At 36.9% G+C, this 19,710-nt stretch overlaps 1 protein-coding gene across 1 annotated transcript in view; it reads left to right on the top strand.

Annotated features, from left to right (window-relative positions):
- The window catches only part of KHDRBS2 (KH RNA binding domain containing, signal transduction associated 2), a 296,595-nt gene that overhangs the window by 164,011 nt on the left and 112,874 nt on the right, over positions 1-19,710 (top strand). The gene's annotated exons all lie outside the window — the stretch shown is intronic.

Here is a 19,710-nt window from a genome sequence, read left to right as displayed (position 1 = left end):
ACTGTGATCAGAGACTGAGAATCAGGGAAGGAGGAAAATCCCTTTTTGTTACTAAACCCAGCATCTTTCCTGCTGTGTGCAGGAATAAAGCATTATGTGATGCACCTGAGAGGATTTTCTATACTGGCATAAACTGACTGTCCCTAAGGGTAGCAGGTTCCTTGTGGCTCACAAGTATTTCTAGGAAAAATAGTTACAAAATAGGAAAGAATGCATCTGCTCAGTATTGTATTGGGGTCAAAAAAGCTTCTTGACTCTTCTAAGCRACTTACACACATTTTTGGATACCTCTACATATTGTGTGCCAGTTCCCAGATCCCACCAGTGAGTTCTCTTAGATCCTCTAAGCTGGTGTTTGTCCCATCTGTAGATGAGACCACATATAAAGGAGAAAACAATGGAGAAAATAAAAATAATAGAATGGGAAAGTTAAATAAAACCAAGTGGAATAAATAATGAAAACTAAATTAATTCGAATTAAGAAAAAAATTATGAGTAGCAGTAGAAGATACTGTCTGCAGCTGCAGCATCTATGAGAAATTTAGATGCCTTGAATTTTGTGTACATTTTTAGGAAAAGTAGCTTTTAAATTAAGACTACCATAAATATTGCTATTGTTTCAGTTTGGAATAATTAATTCCAAAGTGTATGAGAAAAAAAAATTATATTGTTTATTTTATATTTTTCATTTTAAATATGATAGAAGCATTTTCTAGGAGGACATATGCAATAACTTTTAAAGGCCATGTAAAAATTACTCATTGCCATTAATATATTGATGTGCATGTTCTTTATTTCAAAGAGAAATTATAATTAATTATTACACCATGCTCACAATTTTGATAAAATATTAATAGCTTTAATTTCACTGACATTGACAGGCGAACTAGGTACGATTTCCCACTTGAATTTTTGCTCAGTGCTATTAAAAATGTCACAATACCTGTAAAGATATTGTGAGAAGTGCCATCATGATAATATCATCTTTTCGTGCATGTTGGTTGAGAAGTAATTGGCCTTAGCTGTAAAATTTCCATACAAAAATTAAAAAAAAATCCCAAAAAACAACAAAAGCACCCAGTTGTTTTCATATTTTCTTTAGTGGAGTCAGGGGTATTGGAAGAGGGTTAGAACTGCAGGGGTGGTGAAGAGTTAGGAATAAACAAGTTGTCAGAAAAGATCAAACACACAGAAAATACCAGACAACTCAGAGAAAAATACACTAAATTGCCTTTTTATTTCTTTTCATAGACATCAATATTAAATGGTTTTGGAGATCAAGAGAGTGTGCTTGACTTTGCAGACTGCTGGGGCTGCTTTAGCTGGGACTCCTCCTTAGGGAATGACAGTTTGATTGCAAGGTCTTTTCAGAAGTTCATTGATCATCTTTGTTGGGTTTTCATATACATTTATTCTTGCCCATACCTTCCACAATGGTCTTTTATTTTTACTTCTCAACTTAGAGTGTCACTGGATTTTTGCAGCAGTAATTCTGACTTCTTTGTTGAGTCTGAAGAAGATAGTAAGAAAAACTAGGCAATTCCAAATAGTATTAACAGTTTAAAGATACCTGGTGATACTTTGAGTTTGTGTAAAGTAAGTTAAACTGGAGAAGGAGGAGGATAACTAAATGTCATTTTAAGTWAGGATCACAGCAAAATTTTTGTAGTTGATTAAGTGCAAAATTCCACTGGATATAGAGGCCTTCAGTAATGATGTTAACAGAGTGAGACCATGGGGATTATGTTGCAGGAAAATACAAAATTTCCTTTCATTTGTKTTGGATCTTTACCATGAGCTGTGTAAAGCAGGAAAGGGTTTCCAGGTTTGTGTGTGAATAAGAGATTAAGGTGTGTGTCCATGGGCAGATGTCACAGCACTGATAAACAGCCCACAAGTCWGGGCTCTTCTACAATACTTCCTTCATGCTTTGAAGAGCTCTCACCATGCTCAGGGGAGCAGTCAACATTACAAAGAATAGATCTGCAGATGGAGACAAGATCCCCTGCAAGGCTTTAGATATCTTAGGGCTGAGATATATTAGTCGAGAGTTATTTGCTGAATTAAAATCAAAACCTTTTCTTCAAGTTTAAGTTAAGAAAAATGGAGCTTGATATTGACATGAAGCATGTATTTTAATAAAGAGCACTCCCTTTCCTCGTTACTTTAATTGGGTTTGCTTAGGTATATTCTCCTTATGAAAAATTTGTAGTTGAATTTAACATTGTAACGCCATAAATATAAATTACTGAACAACTGAACAGTCTCTTTTCAGTTAGAAAACTTGATTTGGAGATTATGTCCCTGGGAAATATCTGAAAGTGCTGCAAATGACATTTCATTTTCATGAAGTTTGTGTCCCTGGGGTTCAGAGAAGATTCGCATTTCCTCCCTCCTTTCAAAGAAATAAGGTACTTTATAGGAAAGCAAATGTAAATCTCTCCCCACATACATGTTCCCCCTAATTCCATAATAGTTTATTTGAATCCTTTTTAAAAATACTTTGATCTTGAACTGGCAGAGCTTCCATTGGCAGAGTAATGTTCTGGCTCAAATTGTACTTACCAAAGGGATGTGGGAAASATCTTGTAGATGATGATTGGCCAGTGCAGAATTGTCCAAATTAAAAAAATKAACATTGTAAAAATAATACCTCCCTTCATGTGCAGGGATGTGCACAGCTGTCAATATTGTAAGATTTCGTATCAGCACTGGGTTATTAGTGAATCAAATTAAAGATTATCTGTTTAACTAGAGTCTGACACTGATTAAATATTGAACGTTCAATCTTAATAATTTCATTACTTTCTTCAGTGTGATAAATGCACATTGGAGTTATTAATTTTCATATATTTAGTGATTGCTTTAAAATTTTTCTCTCTGACTTTCCATTGTTAGTTCCTAAGCTTCAGGAAAAAGCTGCAGTTTATGCTAATACCTGTCTAACTTGCCATTAAGTATTTATCTTTTTTTTACATATTGAATTAAGCTTTCTGCTATGATATAGTCAGGAAAAAATGAAATTTATTTCTCACTTGTTTTCTTAAAGAAATGAGGCTTATGCAGCTGTAACATCTATGTGTCAGAAAACTTGAAATAAAAAAACTCAGTTGAAGGAGTACAGATTTTAAAGATGTCTTAAAGCTACATGAGAACTCATTCAATGGTAAAGGGGAGCCTCAAAGTACTCCTTTCCTCAAGAAAAAGCAAAACTTTAACTTTTTTAGATGAATCTTGCAGTTTGTGCATTTAGCTGTCCCAAATACCATGATGTAGTGGTAGTAAATCCATCATTGCTGCCTTAAGAGCCAAATGGTCAAGGCATTTGAGTCAGGCTTGCAGTGCAGAATTGTGCTGGGYAGGACAGGGGCTGGTGGCAGTGAGGGATCCAAAACACCACAGCCAGTGCACTGAGAAAGGGTGATGAACAGGAAACTGAGGCCAAGGATGTGGGAATGTGCCCTTGGGGCTTTCATGGTGGAGTCAGCAAGATTGGATTCAGATAACTGTGCATGGCAAATGCAGTTATGTACTAAAAGTACTAGATTTTCTTCTTGTTTCTTGTTTTGGAGTTTTATTTTGTTTTGTTTTTCTGTTGGGTTTTTTGTTTGTTTGTTTTTTGTTGTCATTGTTGGGTTGGTTTTATTGGGGCTTTTTATTTTTAATTTTCTTTTGTTTGTTTTCCAACATTGGAATCTGATGGCTGAGAGAAACTTTGGCAGTAAAGTATTTCAGCACCAGTAAAAAAATCTAGGTCTTTTATTTCCTTACTTGGAGTTGGAATATATTTGGAGAAAAATTAGCACTTCCAATTTCCTTAAAAGTTCTGTGAAGATGACCTCTTGAACAGAGTGAACTTTTGAGTGATGCTTAATGTGTAAAACCATTTTGGTTTACTGATTTTGGATGGGCACAGGTCCCTAGAGGAAAGAAAGGCTGTTATTAGCCTCTGAGCCTCACAGACCACTTAACTGCCTGCAGGCATGCCAATTAAGTGGAATTATCATCCCAATTAACCATTGTCCCTTGCCAGTCAAAACTCATTTGGTTTAATTCAGCTTCCTAAGAAAAATCCTAATTAACCAGATTTCCTAATTATGTGTGTCCTGATTAAGTGAAGTGTACTAGTGCAGCCTTCATTAATAAAGGATAGTTTTCATTTTGTTACTTAAATAATTTTCACAAATTTTGGTTTATGAGTAGCATTCTCAGGTGGTGAATGTCCAGATTTGGGTTTTTGTTCTAGTAGGTGCAGACWTAAAAGTCAGTTAAGCCACTGAAATAAGCAATTTCTGCAGGGCTTGCCAAGAAAGTGTTATTTATAAAGAAAGGCAACAAAGGTGTTGGTATGTCCTGTTTTGGGCTGAAGATTTCATTGAGGTGTGACACAGCCTTGAGTTAGTATTTGGTGAAATCTGCCATTGCTTCTTGAGCTCAGAAGATCTTTGCAGAGTCTTTCGAGCTGAGATGTGGAGCCAGATTTTTATATCTATTTGTACACAGAATGTGTCTGAAAAAGTGTGGTCTCTGCCACACAAAACACGTTCAGATTGTATTCAGCACTCAGTCACTTTGCTGTTTGCTTCAAGGTACAATTTAGTTTGTTGACAGGACTTCTCTGGGTCTGTGCCCCTGGGTGTGTGAACTGCTAATAAACATGAAACTGAGATGCCTCCAAGTCATGTGTGACCCTGATACTTCACATCATATAAATTAAACAAGTTGATAGAAGTTGTTGAGATGTGGGGGAGCACTTGAATTTAAAAGCCTAAGATGGCTCATTTGTTTTATTAGATTATACTGTGAGTAGGGTTGTAATGTTATGTAGCCAAGTGTACTAATAAAGTTATAACGATTTCCATCTAAGAATCTCAAACTGTCACTACACAGGAAYATTTAGGAAAGGAGATAAAGGTGAATCAGTTACAGGTAGAGAGCAAAATTCTTCTGTGGATGTGTTCTCAGTTGGGAATAGAGTTTCTGAATACAATTCTGCAGCCAGACATTTTCTGTCCCTTGTCATGACAAATTATTTGCCTAAACTCGCCTACACTTCCTTTGTCAAAAAATGTCTATGACTTGTTTCCCTCACTTACCCAAGACAGACTTAAAATCAAGATAACTTGGTCCCCAGTTCTGAACAGGATTTTGCAGGAATTCATCCTSCTCCCTGATTTGGCAGAAGAATGACCTAAATGTGCCAGCACATGATAAATATGCATAGACAGAATTTCCTGTGGTACAGAGGTTTTCATAGTGGCTGTTTATACTCATGTGTCGTTCATATGTCGTTCACAACAGCCAGGTGTCCAAAATAGTTTCAGGACGAAGCAGGTAGACCCTCAGCTTTCATTCCCAGATTTGTGTGATGGGATCCAGGAGGYCTTGCCTGGCAGAAAGAGCTCTCATGGATGCCTGAGTGAAATCTACTTCTTTYAGCAGCTCTGATTGTTCCACTTCTTGAATGAACCTTTTTTAGCATCCTCTTTTATGGCAATCTGTCCATCACCAAGCTGAGAAGAGTCAGTATCAGGAGCCYCATGTAATAATAATAATCCCCACACTAAGGCAGAAAAAGCTAATATATCAACTCTAAATTATTAAAAACATAGCATACAACAAAGGGATGTTATTGTGCAAAACTGATAACCAAAACTACCAGGAGGTACACAGACTCACAAAGAAAAAAAAAAAAAAGAAAAGCTTTTTTAATCTTTTCTGGGTGGCTTAGTTATCCCTATTTATGTTTTAATCAGATAAAAGCTGTAGTGAATCTGGAAAGAAAATGTCAGTAGCTTGATTGCTTTCACAGTTTTTACTGTGGGAGATATTAAAAACATTAACAATAGATAGTATCATAAGAGGTTTCTGATAACTTATAATTCTCTCAAGACAGCTGGGAATAAAAAAACTTGAAAACATTTCCCAAGTGAAAATTTTTTCTGTCACAATGAAATTTTCATTTTCTGTCTTGTATGCTGTGACTTTTCTGTCAGATGCACTTGGGATATATTGAGTAAAGCAATATTAAAAAAAAAAAAAATCTCTAGAGTAGTCCTTCAGCATTGTCACATAATTTGAAAATAGCTGAACCACATTMTTGTCACTCTCTTCAAGCTGAGATAAAGTATTTTCATTCATGTTTGTTCTTGAGGTTTGCTAGCTCTCAAGATTTGCTTAAATTTTTTAGTTCCTCAGATCCTTGATAACGTGGCACAATCCAAATTGGAAATCAGCACACTTTGGTCAAGGATTATGGATTTGATRTGTATSATCCTCAGAWGTGAGGGATCAATGTTCARYTCATATTTACCTTTGTATATTTTGMAGATAAATGAAGCGAAATCGGCTTWAGTTWATTTTCTGTTTACTGAATGTATTGTATGTTTGTATTGATGACAATTCTTGAAAGTGTAAATAACTAAAAGACAAAATTGCAAAGCCAGAATTTCAGGAATCAAGATGCCAAGTTTTAGCAAGGACCCATATCCTTTGGGACATAATTTCTGCAAGTAAACTGTGCAAGACAATTTAAAATGGAAATGTTTCTTTTAGCTGTGAGCACACAATTTATAATAAGAGGGTGCCATATTTTGCTTGTTAATTGCTTTTTGTATTCAGGGCCAGTGCAAATTTTGCTTTTATTTATACGGAAAAGTGTGGAAATAGGACATTTTGCAATTTTTTCCTTCTTCTCACTGCTATATACGCTCTTAGAATGCACCAGCGTTTGAAAGTCCTGCCTCTTCCAAATAACTGAGCACATTGCAAAAAAGTCAAGGGAAATAGTAGAAAAGCCTTTGAAGGATAAAGTATAATGCTTGAAATGGAAATTTCTGTAAGCATGATAGGGAGTTCCAGTGCTCAAGAAAAAAAGCCTCATAGAAACCTGGAGTTTTTCCTGGTTTTAATTGCCCTGAGTTTTTTTTCCTTTGAGCAGTACCATCAATAGGAAAACACTCAGCATGCAAACATGCCAATTATAACTTTGTGGGATTTAATGATGGAAGAGTAATGCAGGTAATCTCTGTCCCCAAGCCAGTGCTGACTTCTTTTGAAAACAATCTGTGTGCCTTGTAAAGGAACTATAAAAATACTATACGGCAAAATCGAAATTAGAGATACTAAATTAATTGTATTTTTTTGTCTGTAGCTTGTGAAAATCCTGTTACATTGAAGTAGCAAAAGAAATGCAAGTTAAAAATAATTGCTATGCTCAGTTACAAGCAGTGCTGTTTTGAATTTTTGTCAGCATCCTGAAAGAAATAAGCCAGTCCAGATTTCAGCAGAGTTATTAATAACAACTTCAAATKGTAGCAGCTGGTTATGACCTTATCCATTTTTAATCCACAGATACCATGTACCTCCATGTGTTTCTGTGAAGAAAAGTTCCAGAAATTCCCCACCTGTTGCATAGAATATTTTCTTTTACCTGTTAAACCTCACACCTGCTCAATGGACTACAGTCTGCTACTCGGGTTGGGGGCGTGGGCAGGGAAAGGGGAGAGGTTTATTGTATTACAGTTCCTTGTTTAGTTTATAGATGGTCAAATTACTTCATTATTTCTGTACACCTCAGTCTTATCCTCTTATCCTCTTCAATATTTACTGTCTACTTTCCTAAATATATATTAATATTAGTTTTAGCAATTTTAGGTTAATGTAAAATTCCTACATCTTACATTTAAGACTACAGAGAACATACAGAAGTCATCCTATGCTTTTTTATTTACAATGCTGTCAAAACACTGCTGTCAACTGTGAAATACCTTGGGGAGAGCTGAGTTAAGTAATTGTGAGGATGAGCTGCAGGGGTGTGCAGTTCTCGCTCAGAAGTGAGTAACTTCTCCACTCTATTCTCTGGCAATTCTTAAATACATTTTAATTCATTGACCATATTCATAGTTATTAAACTACTTAGACAAAATTAAAAGAAGTATAAATTATCTTTTATCATTTTAGTATGACAAATATTAACTCAGACTTGTATTCCATAGCCATGCCACACTGGGAGAGCTTCACCCCTAGTTGCTTATGGAGATCTGTGTGAGTCGTATAGTAGTCTGGAAATACAGATAGGTATTTCTTTATTCTACTTGCTGTATTTCATGCTTAGAAAAACTGAAAGTATCCCCAAATGAAAAGAAAAAGATGCTCTAACAAGACAATGAAGCTAGAAGGTTTTGGTAGGATGACCATTCCACTCTGGCCATATTAGTGAATATAAATATATTAAAAAATCATGAAAGCATAAACCAGAGTACAGGAATTCTCTTGTCARGTAATTTTAATAAATTCTAATTGGCAAGGATAAAAATTAATTTTAACTAAGATTCTTAAACATTAAATCCTGAGATTAAAACAGATTCAGAGAGTAGTCCTCAGTTTAGGGAATACTAAATTCTTACCAGCATRTTTTATTAGCACAGCAGAAAGACTGGTATGTGCCTTCACTCYCCCATGCTGTTCTACTCATCTCTTAGGATATGGATTGATGATTCACAGACATATCTAGATAATGTGGTTCTGAATTCCATTGAGCAAGCTGATCTCAGACTCCCAGGGCAGAATCTCCAGCAGGGAAGCTGTGCCTTCAGCTGTGGTGTTTCCTCTTTTGCAGTTTGCTCCTTTTTCAGTTTGAAGAGAGCAACACCAACAGGTACATTTTATGAGACATCTGATGTTGGGTGTCTCTGGTGTACTGAGCATGYGTGATGTATAACACAGAGCCTCTCACAGCACTGCAGTGAAGGTAGACCTGGAGTTCAGAAATCAAGAGAAGAGCTTGTACCATTTAAACCTGCCTAGGCCGTGAATTATTGCCAAAAAAAACCAAAAAACCTGTGTGTAAGCAAACTTGGGGGAAAAAGAAAAGGAAACTTAGGAAGATTTGTTGCTTTCGAGATCAGATAAACCAGAAGTCAGGGTTGTAGCTACCATTTTAGAGCTAACTCTGCCTTCCTCTGAGTTTTGRTGTCTGTGGCTTTCAATGTTCTAGAACAATGAAAGGAAAAGGGCAGATTTGATTTGATGTTGCATGTAGAAGAGTCTTGTTCTATCATAYACAATATTTAAAGAGAAGGCAGACACTGTAATATGCAAGTGTATGTAACAAATCTACTGTTGAATTTTCCAGTATTGCAAAGAACTGTTTTGATCAATATTTTAATTTCACTTGGGCAGGACCGGGTAGAGATGTCAGCAGATGGTTCTCATAAACTCCWTACCTCATTTTGGAAGTAGCATTCAAATCTATCCAGCTTGGCATTAGCTACACAGACTAATTTTCCTGCATTTTTGTGCCAAAAGAAATAGGGCATGAAGAGTATTTTTTCTAATTATTTTCAGATTTTGTTAACCAATATCAGAGCTATTTAAACTCTGGTTGCTCTATCCATAAATCTGTACGTTTTACAGTTTTATCAGAAAAATTAGTCAGCTWTCAAACAACGGTGTTCTAAATGACTCATTGTTAGCATTATTGGYTAACTTAATTAGAATAATCTGTACATTTTTTTGGTACTGATACTGCTTAGTGGTGAGTCTGAGTGAAATGGTTGTGCCTAAATGACAAGCTTTTTGAGAAGRGAGAAATTCAGAAAGCATACTCATAAGGACAAAGTTGTCATTCTTAAAATTATTTAAATAAARCTTATTTTTATTTTTGTAACACTTTTGATTTTTTTTTACTGGGGGAACAGTTCCTCACTGTATACTTGTGTGAAGGGAAGAAAAGTTGTATGGTCAGCAGAAGCTCTTCACCATCCATTGTCCACCTCATCCATTGCCTTGTTCTATACAGTATTGGGTTGGCAGGGTTGACCCTCAGCTGGAGAGGGAGGAGGAAATAAAAGGCTCCTGGGTGGGGATAAGGTCAGAGAGAGAACAGTTAGTGTCATGAGGAAAACAGACTTGGGGGAAATTAGTTTAATTTATTACCAGTCAAATCAGAGTAGAATAGTGAGAAATAAAACCCAAGTGTTAAAAACACTCACACACAGACACATCCTTCTTCTTGGGCTCAGCTTTGCTCCAGAATTCTCTTCCTCCTCCYCACAGTGGTGGTAGGGGGATGGGGAGTGGGATTCATGGTCAGTTCTTCTTCACTGTTGTCCCTGCTGTTCCTTCCTCCTTAGTGGGAGGAGTCCTCACACACTCTCCCCACTCCAGTGTGGGATATCCCTCCAGGGGCTGCAGGTGGATTTCTATTTCTATATTTCTATGATTTCTTGCCCTACAGGGCTGTCTGAAATCATATCAGCCCCAGGAGATGTTTCTGAAAGTCACGCCTGTCTGTTTAATTAGAACATTCTGAAKCTAAGGACATGCTGTCTTCAGATTTCTAAAGTAAGGCTAAATATTACTTCTGACACATATTAGATACCTCTGCAAGAGATTAGGTAGKTACAGAAAAGGATTGAGTACCAAACAAAATCCAGGAGCTTCTTGCTCACAGTCTTTCCTGTGAACAAAGGTTTTTCACGTGAGAAAAACAGTATGGATGACATTTCAGTCTTGAAGACTGATGATGAAAATAATGAATAGGATCTGAACAGAAAAATTGGGATGTCCATGTTTTAGACCTTAAAAACAAAGACTATTGATGTAATAGTATCAAAACCAGAGGAGCTGATTCCTCTGAATGCCCTAAACCAAGCTCCTGTCTTCTCTTGCACAGTTCACTGAAGACAGCTAGTGAGCAGTGGAGATAAACATCCTCCTGTGCAGACTGGGACACAGCACCCAGAGGTGAGAGCTGTGTGCCAGCAGGCTCATCACCTGCCCCAGGGGAATGAACCCTCTCTGCTAAAGAGGAGGGGAAAGCCAGGGTTGGGTGCAGATAGATCCCATCACCCGGTGATACCCACTAGAAACTCAACCCTTCTTCCTCTGTTTCTCCTCTTTCTCTTCCTTCACTATCCCCAAAGAAAGCAGATCTGAGTTATGCAGATGTGCAATTTAAATCTCTCATCACTATGCTGACCACAAAGGGAATGAAGGCTTTCAGGAATTGAGTCTGAAGATGCTTAGCTTGGGTTTTTGCTGATTAATGACGTGTATCCTCAGCTTCTTCGGTCTCTTGCTAGTGTGGCTTAGTAGAGGAAGTTGATGTCTTCATAGAAATGAAACTAACAATGCTATCAAAATTGATTTTTCTTTTCATCACTTATTGTGTCATACAGTAACATAACTGGACTCGTTTGTCTAGGATTGCCATTAAAAATAAGAACCCTACTTTAAATGTCTTTTCAACTCAGCCTTGTAACTCAGTCACTCATCTCTCTGGAATCATTTGAACTATCTGATTTAACAAATTTGGATCCCAGTGTCTCAAAATACTTTTCCTGATTGTTAATTTCTTTAACAAATGGCTGACTCATAGCTTTATTTAAAAAGAAAACATAGTACTGTAGAAAAAAGGATGGTCATTTCTTCTATGTAAAATGTTTTTCATCTGTGTACTTTACTGAGATGTTATGCACTTTTTCCTACTCTTGAGAAAGACAGTTTTCTATGTTCATATTTGTGATATATGTGACTGATGTGTGAATAGAATGAMAACCTCCCAGAATTCAGTAATGTGAGATCTAAGAGTTTCCCTATAAAACTCAAGGCTGGAAACACAGGTTGGCTTTAAGACCTACTAATGGGATGATAGAAACCAGGGAGTAAAAGTCCAAGATAGCAAGCTATGATTGCTGTTTCTGTTGGATCCAACTGAAAATTTATGTGCTTTGTAAACTGSTATTCTAACTAATATGATTGAATAAAGAAGAGAAAAATAGCCCTTTATGATTATTCTTCTTTTTTCAGGGCCAGGGGAAATTAATTTATAAATAATTTACCTGCCCTTTATCCTGTTACTTCCACTTGTGAAAGCTTCACTGGCTGTTCTGCAATTATGCTAATGATATCTTTGACCCAATGTTCAATGCAGAAAATTATGCTTAAGCTGTGCTTCAGTGAGTGGATTCCTTTTTCTGTTTCAAGCCTCTGAGTATTTACTTTTGTAAGTATGCTAAAAAAGGGGCTGCTGTAATAATTAGTAGGAATAAAAGAATGCATTTTGCCTTTGCACCTATGTTACATGTGATTAAATTCCTCCATCTTTTGCTTTTTGCTCATGCAGGGGTAAACTTTTTAGTGCATTTTGSATGGATCAGATGGATAGTTTGGATAAAGGAAAGAGTGGGAGAGTGCCATAGGGGTTCTGTGTCACTTGACTAGCAAATTTTGTCATGGTAAGGGGGTTCTAATGGTGATGCTGGTTTATCTCTTCTCTTTTTCTTCTTCATATAGAAAAGCTAAATCATCTCCCAGGTAACTTCCCAGGTGCCCATGAACTTGTAGTCAAATATTGTGGAATAGTACGAATTTCTGCTTTTGATTCACTGTATAAACTTATGGAATATATTTAACAYTGATGCCACTTGCTACCTAATTAGGAAAATTAGCATAATCATACTTAATTACTGTGCCTATTTCATAAGGAGTTTGAGGATAAATTAGGTATAAGAGCTTGAAATATAAAAAGCTTTTTAAGTGGGTAATATGATCCACTTGTTCAGTCTGTTGACCTCAACTGATAATGAAGAAGCTGCAGCTAATAAATGTATGAGAAAGATCTGTATTAACTAATGATTTTTCTCCTATAATGGGRCTTAATCTATCTACTTCACAGCCTTCTCAAATTTTGAGAAAAGAATCTRTGGTAACAACTCATAAAGTGTCATCATAAGAGGAAAGAGAGCAAGAAACTGAATATTGTGCTTAAATTCCTTTCTTGTAATGACTTACAATTCTGTCATCAGTCTTACATTAATAGCTTTCAAAGAGGACAGGGGCCACTATTGACTATAGCACATTGTGTCTGAGATGCCACAATAAGCAGTGCATCTTGAAATGTTTTCTCATTTGTCAGCAAGCTGCAATATATTTAAAATACATMGATTATCATAATCTTCTGTTGCTGAAGTGCAGCAGAGATTCTTTTGTAAGAAACAGTGTCTATGGACCAACTAGATCAAACAAGCACAGCAGTGATGATGATGATGATGATGATACATGTGTCCCACTTAGGCAGGGAAAAAAGAATGGTAGCTATGAAAAAAAACCAGACAGACAACTATACAAAAAATAATGGACTTACTGAAATGTTTGTAGCCCAAGGGTACAGGCCTAGCAACAAGTTGACTATTGGCAGGTAATTTTTCCATCATCTTGAGGAAAAGGTGTTCCTTTAGTAAAGACAAAAAGGATGTACTGAGCAGAAACAACATGATCTTCCATGGGCTGCAGGGGCACAGCTGCCTCACCATGGTCTGCCCCAGGGGCTGCAGGGGAATCTCAGCTCTGGCAGCCAGGCCATCTCCTCTCCCTCTTTCTGTGTGACTTTGGCATCTGCAGAGCTGTTCTTCTCACATTTTCTCACCTCACTCTTCTCTGGCCACAATTACATCTGACATTAACTTTTTTCTTTTACTTTTTGAATATATTATCACAGAGGTGTTACCATCATTTCCGATTGTCCCAGCAGCACACCTGTCTTTGGAGCCACCTGGGGTTGGCTCTTATGGACATGGAGAAAACTTCTGGCAACTTCTCACAGAAGCCATGTCTGAGAGAGAGCCTCACCTCTACAAAAACTTGGCCATGCAAACCCAGTGCAGTGGTGTATATGAAACTTCACTGATCTCAGATAATGCTGCTCTTCCATGTCCATTGTAGATGCCATGAGGTAGRAAAGATCTTTAGTTCTTTTCTTTAGCAAAATCTTCCTAATTTTCAACTGAGAAAAATGTCTTCTTGGAAATACCATGGCAAGACTGGAATAACAGGTGGAATTGGAATAACAATAGTGAAAGCTGAATGATATCTAAAATTACCAGAAGCTATAAGGAGACCAGATGAAAAAAGTGAGACTAAGGAAGGAGAAAGAAGGAGTGATCACAGGGTGAGCAGGTGTCTGGAAAACGAAGGGGAGATTATTCCCWCCCAGCTGTAGCCTTGCAAAAGCCATGGCCAGACTTGTTGCAGACAGACAGGTCAGACAATGGCAGTGGCAGAGAGCAGCTGCTGGGCAGGATTCAGACAGTCTAACAGGTGCTGCTGGAGCTGCTGTGACACAGTGACATCCTGACAAAGCCTGAGTCTCAGTAATGTGCCCTGTGGCACTGTGAGATGCCTGTGGAGCCTCTGTCTGCCTGAGTGTGCCTTTGCTAAGGTCAGTACTAGTTTGACAGGTCTTGATTTTCTGGTGACTTTGTTCCTTATGTCTTCTTGTTTACTGGTTTGTGATGTTTGGTACACCATCTGTTTCTTCCCTCCCTGCTTTTCTTCTGTTCTAAACATCATAAGTCATGTTCAGTGTAAATATATGTATACTCTTCATCTAGGATTTTAAATGGATTGGGGGTTTGATTAGCATAAAGTGCCTGCCCTTTACTTGACCTTCAGACAAACAGCCAGATTTCAGTCTTGTTTACCCTTATTGTAGAGCCTAAATAACTCTGTTGGATGTCATGCAATTCCATTGTATGCTGCTATAAATAGCAGGATCATTTCACCGAGTACAGGCTGCACACCCTTTCCATCTGGGCACAGGACAGACAGATGCATGGCAGTTGAGGAAAGAGCCATTTGTCTCTTCTGTGCTGCACAGGGCTCMCATCCCCAGTGCTGGTCCTGGCCAYAGACAGCACCRTGTTGGTGTGATTGCAGGGGCTGCAGGACGGTGCAGTCAGAACTGGATGGCAGCTGCCTCCTCCATTTGGCTACAGAGCTTTTGCTACAGAGCTTTTGTTTGACAATTCATGCTTGCTTTCAGCTTTAATTCTACCATATGATGGCTCAGAATTYTGGGCCATAAGTATTTTGTCTGCCATCCCAATCTTCTGCCATCCTCGTAGTCTGGCTTCTAATACTGCCTCCATCTCCTAGTGCAGTTGCATACTTGTTATCAATAACAGTCCCTTTGATGTATTTAGTAGTGGTTTTCKGATTGAGAACTGCAAGATAGTKGTTTTCTGATTGAGAACTGCAAGATATCACTGGCCTCATTTTCTTGCAGCTTTTAGAAGAGAAACAGGAGGCTGCACTTGTGTCCTCTAAATAGACACAGGATCAGGACTTGCACAACTTCACAAGCAACATCAGCAAGTTATTTCTTTGTTGCTCCATGCCTGGGTCATGGCAGCTCCTGTCATTGTCAGAACTGGGAAAGAACAGCAAGTCTCCACAAATTTGTGCTGAGATGAGCGTTTAAAGAATAGGCTGTTTCTTAAGATGTCAGAAATGCTGAAGGACAGCAGCGTCAGTRGGCAGGTGGGGAAGCAGAAAAAATCCCTGTATGTCAGAGATCAGCAGCCATAACAGCACATTTTTTCACWAGAAAATAAACTTGTAGGTCACCTTGTTTTGTCACAGAAGTGGGTGAGGGAAGCATTCTAGAAGTCCTGGGAAGTRAACTGGTGTTTGGGAACCTGTGCCTCTTGGAGGCCAGTGGTGCTTTCTCATAGACCACAGCAGCTGTAGCATCCTATTATCACTGCTTTTTTGTCTTTTTCTCTTTTACTAATATTGATAAAAAGTGAGAGCCAGATGATAGCAGTTATAATTGACAGCTTCTAGGTTTAGTGACAAGCTTAATAATAATAATAATTTTGTTCGTCATCTGATGCATACAGTGATTGCTTCTAATGCTCGTAATGCTTTTCAAAACAGTTACATGTGTAACCAAAAATCTTTTTTTCAGTATATTAAATTTCTCAGCAACCTTATTTAAAAATCTCTCACATAAACRTATTAAATAGAGTAATTCAAGTAAACAGATCATAAATATACAAGCAGAAACTTATTTCTGCACACTATCAATGAAGAAACTCATTAAAGAATATTGTTACTTACTATTTTGTTCATGATTCAATTCAGTTAATTAATGAGCAAAAGCATTTTGAACCAAAAATGAACAAAAATTTGCTTGTTTTTATGTTTTGTTTTGGGTTTTTTTTTTTGCTTGTATGTGTACGTGTTAAACTGCAGTTTGTGTTTAGGCATTCTAGTCCTTTGTGAATGTTGAAAGTTACAACACGTGTCTTCTAATACTGCATTCATACAGGGCAGCAGTCCTTAGCCCATACCCTGCTTCTATGGGCTTTGTGCTGGTTGTCACAGACCTCTACCACATAATAAATGGGGGGAGGATAGTGTCACCAGAGATATTGCAAGGTTACTCACTAACCACTGTAAATGCATGCCCACAGCTTCACACACAGAGCCCTGGATAATGTGAAAATCAGAGCAAACAAACTGCCAGTACCAGTGATTGCACATGTTGTTAATACAAGGAGCAGATTACACTGGAATCCTCTCTTTCTGATTCTGATAAGTCTTCTCTATCCCTCCATATAATCCCCACCATGTTTTTTGTCTTTCCTTTCCCCATTGAATAATCTCTGGTAGATCCAAGCTAAATTCCTTTWCTCTGTTCATATAAGTGCAAATTTTTCCTGGCCTGAGTACAGWGAACAGATTTTTTTCTGTCCAGGATGAAGAAGTGGGAGATTATTCAAGGAAGAAATGCAAGTCCTAGAAAGGTAGCAGTTTCAGGGTTTCCCACAAACAGAACAGAATGTGACTGAGTTAAAGGAAGACATATAGAGCTTTTTTCCTCTGGATTTTCTTGACTGGATTTTCCATAAGTGTTTTAATGGGGGTGGGAATGAAATTCTCAGACAACACACCCTTCTTCACTGACATGCCTTTGCAGCAATGAGATTGCACTATGAGCTCGAACTTCCAGGGGAAAGACTAGAAATGTTACATTTGCTTTTCTAATAAGAAGTTATGACTCCTGGATTTCTTTGATGTGCCAGACAATGATTACTGGAACAGGCACAATCTCACATGRTTACTAAAAGGATGTTTAATAACTTCTGATATGCCATTCTTCAAACTTGTGTTAGAGGCACTCAGATTGATTTTTGTTAGGAGAATTCGCTAAGATGTTGCTTTCCCTGGTTTACTTACCTCAGATTTTTCTGTTAGGTAGAAAAAAATATATTATTTGTAATGAAAAGCAGTCTTCAACCTTTTCTGTATCACTGAACAGAAATTTCCTGACAAATATTTGTGCATGGTGTTGCTTGCTGTAGAATACATAAGAAGCAAATATGAATATTCCATCAGCCTCAGAATAAAAATCAAGAAATCTGTGTTTTAGGATGGTTTTAAATGTGTGTATGCTTGTTCAGGTRTTTAAGTAAACAAAGGAAGAGCATTACAATACTGTAGAACATAAATGGGTTGCAACTCTATCATTGTAATAACTATTCTTGTTCTGTGGTTGTCTTCCTAAAATGATTATGAAATCTTTATAGCAAACATATTTTGTCAGCTGATTCATCTCCATGAATGCAGACATAACATTTTACTTCATTGTAACAAACCTGTTCTGAGTAACAGAAMCTGTAATTATTAAATTTTCCATGTAGTTTTCTGAACTTTGCCGAGTGGAAGCCAAAGTAAGTCCAAGAATGAGAGGGATTACTTATGCAGGCTCTGATATGATAAATGCCTTTATATTTGCTCCAGGTTAAATTGTGCATTTAAAACATTGGTGTAAATAGATCTGCCAAGGTCACTTTATGGCYAGTGCCTGACAGACATCACATAGAAGTGTTCAGTAGTTTAGACTGTATTTGAAATTTTGTAATTTGGCCCTTGAAAGCTTTCACATACCTTTCCTGTCAGGCTAATAGATTTAAGAGATCTGGATGCATGAGCAATCTAGTTGCGTTAAATGGCCGGTGTGCTGTACCGCTGACACTTTTCCTATATTGTTACTGAATAAACCACCTCTTTTGCTGTACCAAAGGAATGAAAAAAGAAAAAAAAAAACAACAACAACAAAAAAAAATGACCAAACCTACCACAGATGATGTACCACTAAATACAAGGCAAATGGATCTATTTTAAATATGCTTGTGGTATTGGAAAGAACCAGGCACATATCAAAACCAGAAGTAAAATCTAAAAAATTAGTTTATAGATCATATACTACATGTCTTTATGTGCCCTAAGGTCTCCAGTCTACTCAGGACTCTCTTGTCCAGTTTAGTTAAAGACTGTCTTAGATGATCTCTAAAAAACTGTTATATCTACTATTATATCATCTTTCTGAAAGAAAATTCCTGCAATTCAGGTAAATATCCCTACCAAGAGACATAYCTCAAAAACATTCCCATATTCTCATGTTTTAGGTGTATTTTGTTCTGAAGGCAAAGACAATTTGCTCTTTCAAGCAGAGACAGACATTCACATGTCACTTAGTTAAATGTTTACTTTGTTCACATTTTTAGTGAGATTTTAAATACCTGCAAAACTGGAAGCAATTTTAAAAATAAACTTGTAACAGAAGGCTCAGTCAAGAGCCCTAACTATGTTTCTTTCTTAGTTTCAATTTGCCTAAATGCAAATAAACTCTAACTGGAGTACCAACTTTACATAGTACAAATGAGAATATGCAGGGAGCCTTTYGCTTGTTGCAGGGCAGAACAGTGCCAGTTAGTGTAGGAGGAAATTATTCAACCCTCATTGAGAAAACAGAGACTAAAATAAAACTCACAAAGAAGAATGTRAGCTTTATATGTAAGTGCACCATAGATAATCAAAATAACTTTTAGTTACACTGATCATCACAAAAAGTCATTGTTTTTAGAGTCCTCCTCTATTATGGGAATTCTGATAGAACARTTGTATTTGATACAGAGTAATGATCTTTTAATGCTGCTCTTCAAATAACAAGTGTCTGAATATGGTTGCTATGATTGCAAAAACTCCTTTAAGTTGCTAGAGACAGTATAATCTCATCAGCAGAGATAAACCAAAATATTTTGTGTGGCTAATATTTTTTAAGGCTAATCTGTAGGTCATTAGAATTCTGTCTTAAAAAAATAGAAAATTGATCATTATTTTTTGGTTTTCTTATTTTGACTCTGCAGGCAAGACAAATTCTCTAAAATTTAGAGTGCGTATCTCTAATAACACAAATAATCTGGAAGTCTTTTCATMTGTGGATATTTTTCTCTATATATGCACGATCATATATGGATGTGTGTATGTATTATATACACACACACACACACATATATGTTTTTATTGTTTGATGTTTTTCAGCTTTTAAATAGGACTGCATTGTCAGCCTGGAAGTATGATATGTAATATTGAATATTTTAGTGAAACATAATTGCTAGGAAATGTCCTCATGTTGAATTGGCATCAATCAGTGCAACAGTGTAATCATGTGTACTTAATCATAGGCAAAAAATGCTAAAACTGTGAAGAAAATCTYTTCCTTAAGCTTTTTAGTATCTGAAAGCTTAAGTGGACATTGAGTGGTGCAGGGTAATAGCATAGAACATCATTATCACGTTATTATATTCAGGCTTGAGTGACACTGAAAAAGCTGAATTTGTCTGATAAAAATGCATGTTATTAAATTTGGTATGTTTTAAAATAATTGCTCTATTATCCATCATATAGAAATTAATCTTTTATTTCATGAAATGAAAAAAAAAATCGATCTGTTATAGGATGGTTCACACAACTGAAAAAGCAACTCTATTGTAATAATGAAAGAAAAATCTGTGGCTATGATCCAGATGGAAGCCATTGCAATGAAGTTTTCATTTCGAAAGGCAATGTGTTTGA

This window comes from Malurus melanocephalus, unplaced genomic scaffold, assembly GCF_030028575.1.
Source record: "Malurus melanocephalus ecotype Western Australia unplaced genomic scaffold, MMel_1.1 scaffold_109, whole genome shotgun sequence".
In the NCBI taxonomy this organism is placed as follows: Eukaryota; Metazoa; Chordata; class Aves; order Passeriformes; family Maluridae; genus Malurus; species Malurus melanocephalus.
Note: the sequence above shows the minus strand (reverse complement) of the source record. Positions and strands in the feature narration are given on the sequence as shown.